We start from the raw sequence: 12,344 nt of genomic DNA, 5'->3' as shown, positions 1-12,344 counted from the left end.
GGGCTGCCTGGTGGCTGCACTCATTGGCCTGGCGTTGCCTGTGTGCAGTATGAAGGAGTGGAGGCCTTAACAGAGGGGGTGATGGACAGGCAGCCAGAGAGGAAGAGCAGAAAGTAAAAGCACAAACCATCTTTGCACAAGCAGAGCCAGGACAGCGTGGGCGCCCTAAAGGGAGCACCTCATCAAGAATGCAGGGGCTCTGGGTTTCAGCCCCTCAGCCAGCCGCCAGCTGGGTAAATTTGGGCAGCTGACAACCCCTCTGGGCCTCCGTTGTCTCAAGAGAGAGGCTTGGACTAGATGATTTAAGGTCCCTTGCCAGCATTAAAATGACCATTACTTGATACTAATAGCTCTTGCGTTAGCCGATGGGGAAAAGTTTGCTGAAACCCAGGAGAAAGAGTGAGAGCAGGTTAGACACGGGAAGACGGGACGTGGAACCATCGTGCGGAAGCAAAAAGACAGAAGAGACCCCTCTGCTGCTCTCCACCACAGGCCCGAGGTGTCATCTTAGGACGTGAAAGTGAGCTTAGGACTTAACTCCAGCGAGCACGGAGCCCAGGGAAAGCCTCTTCTCATATGCGGGGTGGGCCAGGCATAGTCCAGAGACAAAACAAAAAACAAAAACAAAAAACAAACAAAAAAACCCTAATAAAATAGTGAACATACACATAGCTATTATTTTTATGCAGGGTTTGTTCTAAATTGTTTACTTGTTTTTAATTTCTTTTCTGGAGAAAGATTGTAAAGGGAGAGGCAAAGCAAGAAACAGAATTAAGGTACGTAAAGGGCTTGGCCCTGGGCACTCATCCTTGTCCTCATTGCCGACAAACAAAAGGGCTCAAGGAGACGGCCTCCTCCCTCCTCCCACATAACCAGCCTCCACCTTCTCCAGAGGAGCAGTGGGTCTCCCACTGATGGAGTCCCACGGCGCCATCCACAAGGCTCACAGCTCTGCTCACAAGGCCGTAGCACCCCAACCCTGGGCCCCCAGGCGCCATATGCAGTGGAGGCTAGGCTACAGATCAGAGGTTGGTTCCTCCCTCTCCCTTTCCATCAGCACTAGCTCCCTTTTGAGGGAAGATTTGTTTGATTTTGTTTTCCTGGCAGAGGGGAGGCAGGGAGGCCAAGGGCAGAAAAGAGAAAGGAAACAAAGAGAAGATGTAGGAGCTGTTTCAGGCCTGGGTTTTCGCCGGTGCTGCTACTTAGAGCTTTTGTTTTCGAGAACTATGAAAAGACTGACACTCTTCCTAGAGACTGGAACAGAAGCAACCGGGACGGGGCCTGGGAATTATAGGTCACTTGGATTCGCTCTTAAAGTACCTGAGTTGATAATGGAGGAAATGAACAATGAGCTCTGAATCTGCGGACATCTGCCCCCACTGAAGGGACAGCTTCTCCTGAAGTCACAGACCAAGTGCAGGGCATTATCTCAGTTTAGCCAGCAGAGGTCTCTCGTTTCCTAATCTTCAGGGTTTGTTTAAAAAAAAAAACCAAAAAAACAAAAAAACCCACCAACAACAGAACTCCATGGGTTGCCAATTTTTCTCATCCCTCCTCCGAAGTCTCCTTCCAAAACCAAATAAATAGTGAATCCTTTTGGCCAAAGTATTTGTAAACATTCCAGCCAGTAGCCCAGTAAAAATGGAAGACAAAAAAAGTTGAGCTATTTGAAGAAAAATGATTCAGTATTCACCCCTAAGCCATTTGCCTGCTTGGAAGATTCACACCCACTCTCCCTGCAAAGGACACAAGAGGGGCTGTCACCTAAAACGACAGGCAACCGGCTCATCATGGCAATGAAAAGAGAAAGCAACTGGTAGTGGGTGGAGCCCAAGTAGGGAGATTAAGGTCTTCAGCTTCCATCGCAACACAGGACACCAGGGATGGGACTTGCGGGGGCGGGGGGGCGTGGGGGGGGGGGGGGGGGGGGGGGGGGGGGGGGCAGGGAGGGCTCCCCCATCGAACCTGCAATTTATCAGTTGTGGCCAGTATCTGCCCTGATGGTCCAAAAACTGCAGATCTCCTTCATTTACTGAAACCAGGGGGGGTTGGGGTTTGGGTTTGTTTTTTTTTTAAGATTTTTATTTATTTATTTGACAGAGAGAGACAGAGCACAAGCAGAGAGAGAGGCAAGCCGAGAGAGAGGGAGAAGCAGGCTCCCCACTGAGCAGGGAGCCTGATGCAGGGCTCAATCCCAACACCCTGGGATCATGACCGGAGCCAAAGGCAGACGCCCAACCAACTGAGCCACCCAGGCACGCCTGAAAGCAGCGTTTTAAAACGTGTTTTCTGTTGTGTATGTTAAACAGCATCACAAAGAAACATAAAGGTGCCAGCCTGAACATTCTTCCCCACATCCTATGGGAATGATCCTGGCCAAGCCTAAGGGCTTTGACTAGAATTAGATAAAAGGAGGAAATAAGCAAGTCTAATTGAACGTGTACAAGTCACTCGCTAAAGTAATGGCTTCAGAAGAAATAGCTTTCCCATTGCTCTTAAAGTCAAGTCCAGAACTCCTAACGTGGCTTAAAAAGCCCGTCACGACTGGACCTCCCCATGGGTCCAGCAGGGTACTCATTCCCGCTGTCCTTGTTCACGGCATCCCAGCCACAAGCCCCTTCTTTCACTTCCTCAAAGTCCTTCCCTGACTTGGGGCCTTGGACCGGCTCCGCCTGGGTCACTCTCCTTCCCCTCCTCCCTTAGACTGATTAAGTCCTGCTCAGTCTCCAGATCTCAGTTGCAGGTCATTTCCTTCGGAGAGATTTCCTCGCCGCCACTAGGTTAGGCACCCCGTTTCAAACTCTTACAGCACCCTACAGGGCAGTGCTACAACACAGGGGACTTTCAGCAAACTACGGAAGGCCCCAAGGGGAGAGCTGGATTTTTAAAGGCTTGTTTCTCTTTGGCTCTTTGGCAAACACAGGCCGGCTTGGGGAAAGAGTTTGGATTTCAGCCTCTGCTTTGCTCCCTCAGCTAGACACCTTTGTATGGGGCCCAAACTGCTAGAGCATAAAACAGAAGCTTTGAGATCCCTTCATAACTCTTATCCTTCCGAACATGCAAGTAAAATCCATTTTAATAATTACAGCTGGGATTCCCTGTCCATCTCCTCCAACAGCCTGAAGAGGGCAATACTCGTGTTTGTCTCACTGAAGACACAGAGCCTGGCCCTTAGCAGGGGCTTGACGAGTACGTGTGCAACAACGAAGCCGTGTTTGGCACCTCTAAACAGCCGCTAAGTTATCACGTGCTTTTTTCTAGTAAGATAATAGATGTTCGCTGTTCAGTCTGCATTATTGTATGATCGTCTCCCTTTGATGCCTGTGAATACGCAGTTTTCAGCCAAAAAATCAGGAATCTAGCTTCCCTGGAAAATAACCTGATCCACAGGGATGGACTACGTGATTCTGAGTAGGAAACAGAAATCACGGAATTGTAAGCCAGAAGGAACCTATAAATCATCTTGTTTAACTTCCCCACTTTCCAGGAAGTCAAGGATTAGAATATTTTTGCCTATAAAATGGACACTGGATGCAGGGGTCTCCCACCCCTGGTATTCTTAGATTCTAAGATTTGCCCCCAGTCAGTCCCATGGAGAGTGACAGCTCAAGACTGGTCTGCTAACTAGAAATTTAAAACAATCTCCCCAGCACTATATCCTAAATAATAAAACTAAGACAGGGAGTTAATCTGTTGAATTCTGGGCAGAATCTCTGGGTGTGCCAAATGCCAAGATCAAGGAATGTGAGGTTTGGAATAATGTTACCCACAGGACCCCTTGTGCCAAAAAGATGGAATAGGCTCAATTTTCATGGCTTGTTAAGATATTCCTGAGTTAATGGGAATGATATTTATACCTCATTTATGTGCTCTGGAAGCAAAACCGTATACCCAAACACACACTTCTCGTAATTCATATATGGATTTAATGATATCTGAAACTAAATAGACAGGAAAATAGAGGGGAAACGAATTATAGAAATGGTTGTTCTCTGCTGACGTCTGAGAAAAGAGAAGGTGAGAAACGAAGAGAAACTTATTCTGCACTCGAGAACTCTAAGGATAATAATTTTTCAAATTTGAAATATCTTTGTGGTTGTTTCTTGTTAAAAATTGTTTAAAGGAGGGGGGGCGCCTGGGTGGCTCCGTCAGTTTAGTGTCTGCCTTGGGCTCCGGTCAGATCCCAGGGCCATGGGATCAAGCCCCTAGGATCAGGCTCCCTGTTCAGCAGGGAGCCTACTTCTCCCTCTCCCGCTCCCCCTGCTTGTGCTCGTTCTCTCTGTGTCAAATAAAAAAAAAAAAAAACTTTTTAAAAAATAAATTAATAATAAAAAATTTTTTTTACAAAAATGGGGTCATACCATAAACATTGCTCTGTGCCTGCTTTAATATTATTGACAACTTTTCCTATGAATGTAGATAAAGCAACCCGGGGTGTTTTAATGGCTGCAATCCGTGTCATTCTTGGATATATTATAGTTGGTTCAAATAATCAATCCCATATCCCCATGTCTAAGAAGATGTTTGGTTGTTTACTTTTTTGTTTCTTTTTATAATCAAATATATAACTTCACAAAGATCATTTTGATAAATATATCTTTAGTCATACATCTGATTAGTTCCCAAAAGTAAATTTGTAGAAGAGGAATTGTTAAATCTAAAAGTAGACCCATAGTCCATAATGTAGAATGCAATGTGTGCATATATGTGTTTGTAGGAGACATTTCCCATTTTTCCCACATGGCTGGCTATAATCCTATAACCTAATGCCATTTATTCCATAATACAGTCTCTCTCTACTGATTTGATATGTTGTGCTTATCATATAATAAATTCTGCGTCAAGCTTTTAAGAGAATAGAGAACTTAAAGGAAAAGCCAGGATAGGGTGGTGATTTGGGAGAGGCTCAGATTATCAGCTGGTATACAGGAATTAAAAGTGGGAATGGATGAGATGTGTCAAGAAAGGTGGCTGGACTCACTTTAAGAGGCTGATTCGGGGAATTTCTATGGGCAAAAAGGTGACACTAAGCTAAAGACTAGCCAGTTTGGATGAGAGGAATTTGACCCTGAATTTGAAAGGTGGTCGTGACTTCCACACATGCAAACTCTTTGCTTCTCTGGTCACCGGTGATGGGGGGGGGGGGATCACTGAGCCTTGGATAGAAAGGAGGGAATCAAAGGTTAAACTATCAAGAAAGGATAATGGCCACCTTTGTAGCTGAGTGACGCTAATTGTGACTGTATTTGTCTTGACTTATGTGTTCTGAATAGAATTCATATTTTTAAACTACTGTTGTTTTAAACTACAGTTGAGCATGGTTTCAAATTTTAAGAGCCTTTCATATTTCCTTTTCTGAAAAGTGCATTCATATCCTTTGCTTATTTTTCTGTTGGTTTGCTTTTTTTTCCCATCGATTTGTAGAAATTCTGTATTTATTAGGGTAATTAGCCCTTCAATATATGGGCTGTGGATGTTTTTCCCAATTCGCTGTTCTATTTGTTTGTGTGTGTTATTGATTCAGTACCACAAGCAAATCTATACCAGGTCCTTTCTGAGATAATTAGAAATGGCCCTAAACTCAACCAATGCCTTATTTAAGTTTTTTTTTTTTAAATTGTGTTAAATAGGGGTGCCTGGGTGGCTCAGTCAGTGAAGTGTCTGCCTTCGGCTCAGGTCATGATCTCAGGGTCCTGGGATGGAGTTCTGTGTCAGGCTCCCCAGTTCAGCATGGAGCCTGCTTCTCCCTTTCCCTTTGCCACTCCCTCTGCTTGTGCTCTCTCTGTCTCTCAAATAAATATTTTTTAAAAATTGTGTTAAATATACATAACATAAAATTTACCATTTTAACCATTTTTTGCAATATATTAATTGTGTTTATTAAATACCCAGTAAATATTGTTCTTAAGGATAATAATAGCAGTAATTAAAACCGAGAAACATATTTACAAGGTTAATATCTGGTTATTCGAGAATCCAAAAAATGAACTGGATGTTATATTGTTTTAAATATAATGATTAGTATTTGTTATATAACAGGTACTGCGCTAAGTACTGCAATACAATATCCCACTGAATAGGTTAATAACCCTATGAGGGAGCTAAATGCATCTTCATTATACAGCCAAAGAAACAGAAACTTTAAAAGGTGAAGTAACTTGCAAAAGCTCTTACAGGCAATGAATTAGATGACTGGGATGCAAACACAAACAGTCTGATTTGAGCCTGAAATGCAACCAGGGTTTCACAAAGGATGGGACCCACGACACTGTGTGTGAGATTCTTTTAGACCAAATATGGACAACTTTAAAATTTTTCCAGTAGTGTATGTGTATGTATGTATGTATGAACATATATAAGTATGTATGCATGTAGGTCTGTATTTATTATTAGGGTTTAACACATATAGTTTACCACTTTAACCATTTTTAATTTTTTTATCTTTTTTAAAGATTTTATCTATTTATTTGACAGACAGAGAGACAGCCAGAGAGAGAGGGAACACAAGCAGGGGTAGTGGGAGAGGAAGAAGCAGGCTCCCAGTGGAGCCTGGAGCCCGATGCGGGGCTCGATCCCAGAACCCTGGGATCACGCCCTGAGCCAAAGGCAGACGCTTAACAACTGAGCCACCCAGGTGCCCTGACCATTTTTTAAATTACAGATCAGTGGCATAAAGTATATTCACATTGTTGTACAACTATCACCCCTATGTCACTGTCTCTGACTTTGCTGATAGCTTTTGCCATGCAGAATATTATTGTTTTTATGTCATTGAATTTAACAATATTATATTTGATAGATTCTGCTTTGTTTCATCCCTAAAAAGACCTTCCCAACTCTCAGATTACGTTTTTTAAAAATCCTCTGAAGTTTCTTCTGGTATGGCTATAATTCCATTTTTTTTTTTACACTTCACTCTTTAATCCTCCAGGAATTGATACTGGCATAAAGTATGAGATAAGGATCCCACTCCATTTTTTTAATGCCTATAGGAAATATATTTCCAACTAGACAAATTCATTTTAAATCCAAATGGGAAAAAAGCCAAGCCAAAGCAGCCAGGAAAGTTCCGGAAAAAAAAAAAAAGAAGAAGAAGAAGAGTGAAGGGACTGGTTGGGTATGGAAGATTAGTGCTACCAGAAATTAAGACATAATTCTAAATTTGCAGTAATTAAAACAATATAGTCCTGAGTTCATAAACTGATAGAACAATGGAATGGAATAGGATAATCAGAACTTATCAGAATTTAGTGTAAAAGTATAAATTTAATTGCCATCTTTATCACATTATTTCTATCCAAGAATATGGTGCACCTTTTTATTCGTTCAAGTTTTCCATTAGAGATACATCCACAGAGAGAGAACACTTCTCCATCTGCCCCCTGCCTTCCTGTCCACTACAGAGTGGTCGTAAAAAGTTACCTGTGGACACTTTGTGTCTAAATCGTTTTCCCGAGTCATTCCTAACATATTGGACTCCTCAATCTCTCTATTTACATAATGTGGAAAGCTGTTATCAAGTCTGATTTCATCAGACATATCTGTACCATATTTCCATAGTCTGGGCTCAAACCCAATACTAGGTGTTAAAGATGAAACAGTAGGTGTTAGGTGTTGGCAGAAATCTTTTTAAAGTTTCCAGAGGCTGTTTGGGCCTCACTTTCAGTTGGGAAATTCGGATGGCAGAGGGAAGTCACGTACTTCTCAGTATTACCAGTCTCCACTCTCAAAGATAGTGCTTCAGATTATCATAGGTGTTGGTCTAGAATAGCAATGTCTAATAGAAATACAATGGGAGTCACATATGCAACTTAAAATTGTCCATTTAACCACGCTAAAAAAAGTAAAAAGAAACAGATGAAATTGAATATTTTTATTTAATCCAATATATCAAAAATGTGATCACTTCAATATGTAATCAACATAAAACTTATTAATGAGGTATTTAACATTCTTTTTCATACTAATTCTTGAAAACCTGGTGTGTATTTCACAATTACAGCACATCTCAATTTGGACTAGCCACATTCAAATGCTCAACAGCCACATACCACTTCTGGCTACCATATTGGACAGTACAACTCTAGAAGATGGTAAAGACTAAGGAAAATAGCTTAATTTACTGGATATCCATAAAGTTCAAGATTGGAAATACAGTATCTCAAGGGTCTGGAACAGACTTTGGAGGTATCTAGTCCTCACACTCACTTGATATATGTCGCTTGTCTACAATGTCCCCATCAAGGGGTCATCCAGACTGGTACCTGATTCACACTTCAGGAATGATGAGCTCACTGCTTCCTGAGGCTAGCCCGTCCATCCCGGGGCGTTCTTAACTCAAACAAATTCCTTCCTAAGGGCACAGGCAGATTGGTTTATAGGTGGTCCAAGGAGCTTAGTTAGGTTGAGTAAGTAAAGGCTTAGTTGGGTTAGGAAGGATTGGAGGGGTGAGTTAAGAACTAAAAAATGGCCGGGGAAGTTAAGAACTGTTAAGACTGAACGCTGGGCTGAAGGCTGGGCTGGACGTCTGGTTAAAATCATCAGCTACACTGCAAGAAGAGTAACAGACCCCCAAAATGTATGTATATATGCTGGCTTCGCTAATCTGAAGATGGAGTGTTTTTAATAATACTTTGAATTATTATAAACTTTTGAAATTTTCACAGCAAAGTAAAACATAATTGGGTTATAATTAGTAAGGGATAGCCTTTCTATTAGACCTATAATACAAATAACATTGTCCTAAATCTTAAAGGACTTTATCAAAAGAATTTCCAGACCCAGAAACCAAAGGCACTTTAAAAGTCATATTCCCTTTCTCAATTTTTTTTTCTCAATTTTATTTTAACATTTTCCTTACTCAAAAGCGCTCTGGACATCAAAGAGAGAAAACTTCTTCTAAAAAATGCAATAAAAATGACAGCAACTGGTTGAATTATGCATGGTAGCTAAGTGGCGCTTGAAATAATAGACCTGCGCTGTATTTACATCTCCCCTGCTTCTTTCTTCTCCCCCACCCCCCTCCCCGCCCTGGGTCGTGAGGAGGTGTTCTTTTCCGGGCCACCTTCGCCCCCAGCCCCATCCCTCCCCATGTCTACCTTTCCAAGGCAGGGGAAGGTGCATCCTCTCCCGGGCTCCTGTCAGCGCCTCCCTAGCACCTCTGGCCAGCAGCCGGCGGAACGGCGCGCCCTGGACATCCATTAACGTTTTATACTACATCTCTGCCCCGCCGAAGCTACTCAGTTTGTTTACCGCGGCCCCACGCTCCCTCACCCGCCTGCACCAATATCAACCGTACTTCGGGGCAAAATGTTGGCACAGATGCTCCGCCCACCCGCCTCCCCAAAATCAGCTAAAACACCCCACCTCGGGTCACCAAAGTGGGTTTCGTTGTACGAGGTGGGGTAGTGTATTTTTTACAAGAAAACAAGCATCCAAAAAAAAAAAAATTCAAACTGCACCGGCCGGCCAATGGGGAAGGAGCGGGAGGTGGGCGGAGGAAGAGCGTGGCGGGCGGGGCGGGCGCGGGGGCTGGTACCGCAGGGGATTCGTGAAAACGCGCCGGGCGCACGGTTTAGGGCTCTTTTTTTTTTTTTTTTCCCCTTTCCTCCCTTTCCTCCCAAACCAGCTGAAGCGCGAGACTCCGCCTGAAGCTGCAGCCTTTCGGATCCACCTTAAATCTTCAGTGGACTCGGCGCCGGGGTCAGTGGGCGCAGCCAATGCCAATCAAGTTTACAACCACCAGCACGGGAGGGAAAAAAAGAGGAAAAAAAAATCATCTTAAAGTTCTCTAGTCCTACACACACTCAGACGGACGTACGCACTCACATACACAGGCACACAAAAGGAAGGAGGGGGTGGGGGGACAGGCGCCCGAGTGAGGGGGGGAAATGTTTGCAAAACGCTCGTTTGGGGCTCAGTGCCCGCGGCCCGAGCGCTCGGGGAAGGCGCGCGGGAAGCGCGGCCCGACCCGAGCGCCATGATGGTCGCCGCGGTTCGGAGCCCATTTTCTGGAGGGGGAGCTGCAATGATGCAATCCCCCGGCCCCGCGTCCCGGCTGCGCGCCCCTCTCCCTGCCTTTTCTTCGCGTTCCTTTGAGGCGCGTCGACGTTTCGCGCCCAACACGCATCGATTTCTTTTTGTATTTTGTGTTTTCTGATAACTGCCTACTGTGTGTCCCCACGCGAGACAGGCTTGGGACGCGAACGGCTGCACGGGGATTTGAGTGTCCGTGCAAATACTCCACTTTCGCTTCTGCAGGGTCTGAGGCTGACCCCACCCCGCCCCACCCCCACGCGAGCCGAGATCCGGGAGGTTCCCCCCTCCGTGGGTGGAGGGGATCTAGTAGGACCGTGGGCCCTCCTTCCCTGTCCCCCCCCCAGTTCGTTTGCACGATTTTTACCTTAATGCTGGCGAGGAGGGAGAAGAGCGGGCGTAGGGTGTGGCTCAGGTGAAAGAGATGGCAAATTTAAAAAAAGACATTCACACTCTGAAAAACAGATTGGAGATCCCACACGTGCTTTTAAAACACCTTTTCAATCCAAAAAAGCTTATGAAGAGCAAGTGTCTACGCTCACAATGATGAAGATGAAATGGCGAAGGCAGCGTTCCGCGGCCGCCGGGAAAGGTCGCTAGGCGCGGCCGGGGCGGTGGGCGCACTGAACCTGAAAGGCCGCGAGTCCCGCTCCAGTCCTGTGGATTTCCACGGCCCCCTCCGTCCCCCGGTCATGCCCCTGGCCCCACATTTTACTATTTCTTCCCTGCCCCAGTCCCCCGCGCTGGACAGCGGGGGATGCAATGGGGTGGGGGGTACTTTGCAAAGTGGCTGTAAGGTTGGAAGCGACCCCGCAATCGGCTGTGGCGCTCGGCCCCTCCTGCGCGTCGCTGCGGTCCTCCTTGGCCGCCGGCGAGCCGAGAAGCCTTTCGAAATGCGCGGGGCTGCGGATCATTGGAGCCCAGCGTGGGGGTGGGAGCGGGCTGCTGCCCTGAAGGGTCCACGGACTCTGAAAGGTTCTCCCCTTCGTTCAGATCCCCCCACCGCTCTAGAATTGGCAAGGTGCTGGTGCAGAGGTTGACTGTGGAAAGGAGTGGGGGCTTCCGCTTCTTTCTCAGCCCAGAGGAGAGATGATGAGGGAGGAAAGTTTGTGAGAAACCGTCCCGCGCCACTGCGCGGGCCGGGGCGCAGCCGCCCTCCACGGCCTGCGGGCGCCCCGGGCGCGGGAACTGCGCACAGTGACCCGGGCGACGCGGGCGCTGCAAGTGGCACAGGAGCAGCTAGACTCGATGAGCTTTTCGTCCTGGGGCGCCAGCCAGCCGGACCCCGCAACTGCCGGGGCGGTAGGGTGCGGGGCCTCGGGGCGCTTCGGGGAGACGACGGCGCACTGGCCTGGGTAGCGGGTGGCTGGCGCCCGCGGCCGCATCCCCTCATAGGGACGCCCGCGGCGAGCCCCGCCGTCCGGGGCTGGGAAGAGGACGCTCCGAATCTCGGGGACGCACTTGGAGAGCTGACACAGAACGTGTAAAGGATCGATCCGGTGACTTGGGGGCTGCGTTCCTGTGAACGTGCCTGGCGCGGCGAGCATCCACTTCTTTCTGGCCCAGCACGCCTAAAACGCAGTCTCTAAAAATTCACATTAAAGATGCCTCTCGAGGAGAGGAAAACGGGGTACAGGCAGCAATTAAGAGGAGTTTTTCCTCTGTCAGAGACACTTTTTAAAGTACTCTTTTTGGCTCAGAGAAACTAATTTTATTTCATTATTTCCTGACTCTCCATTCCTTCCTCCCCGTTTTGAATTGTTTTTCTTGCTTTCTCAGTGTTTTCCTGAAAAACACCTCATCTGCGTGTTTTGAATAGAATCACAAAAACACCTTTAGCCTTTAATTAAAATAATACCTACTTGGAAGATGTAGCCCAGCCACCAAAGGACCTTATTTTCCCTTCCCCGCAGCCGAAAAGAGTCCACCTTTTTTTTTTTTTTTTTTGCCTTTTTTTTTTTTTAAAGCAACTTCAGGTCAAAATAAGCTGAAACTATCTTGTTTAGAGCCCCTTTTGGGGTGCAGTAATGTAAAAGCAAGTATTTGAGGGAAACAGTTTAACCCAAATTCAGATTTTTGCAATCTAACCATCTGCAGATGCCTAGAAAAAATAATTTACTTTTACACCTTACCTACATTTTTAAGAGAATGTGAAATAACAGGAATCATTTCTTAGTAAATTTGACTTTAAAATGCCTTGTTTTAATTTTTCTTATCTAAATAAAAAATATCTCTCTCTGCCATGTGGATATGAGGCCCCAAACCCTCAGATTTGGTATTTAGATTAGCCAGTTTTAGGTTGTGTAGAT

General features: G+C 45.7%; 1 long non-coding RNA gene across 1 annotated transcript in view; it reads right to left on the bottom strand.

The window, feature by feature from the left end:
• Nucleotides 1–10,346, bottom strand: part of LOC103677761 — a 28,200-nt gene extending 17,854 nt beyond the window's left edge. The window contains exon 1 of the long non-coding RNA XR_572516.2: nucleotides 9,099–10,346. This is a non-coding gene — a long non-coding RNA (uncharacterized LOC103677761). The remainder of the gene's footprint in view (nucleotides 1–9,098) is intronic.
• Between the last annotated feature and the right edge of the window lie 1,998 nt (nucleotides 10,347–12,344).

The sequence above is a fragment of the Ursus maritimus genome, unplaced genomic scaffold, assembly GCF_017311325.1.
Source record: "Ursus maritimus isolate PB19 unplaced genomic scaffold, ASM1731132v1 scaffold_26, whole genome shotgun sequence".
In the NCBI taxonomy this organism is placed as follows: Eukaryota; Metazoa; Chordata; class Mammalia; order Carnivora; family Ursidae; genus Ursus; species Ursus maritimus.
Note: the sequence above shows the minus strand (reverse complement) of the source record. Positions and strands in the feature narration are given on the sequence as shown.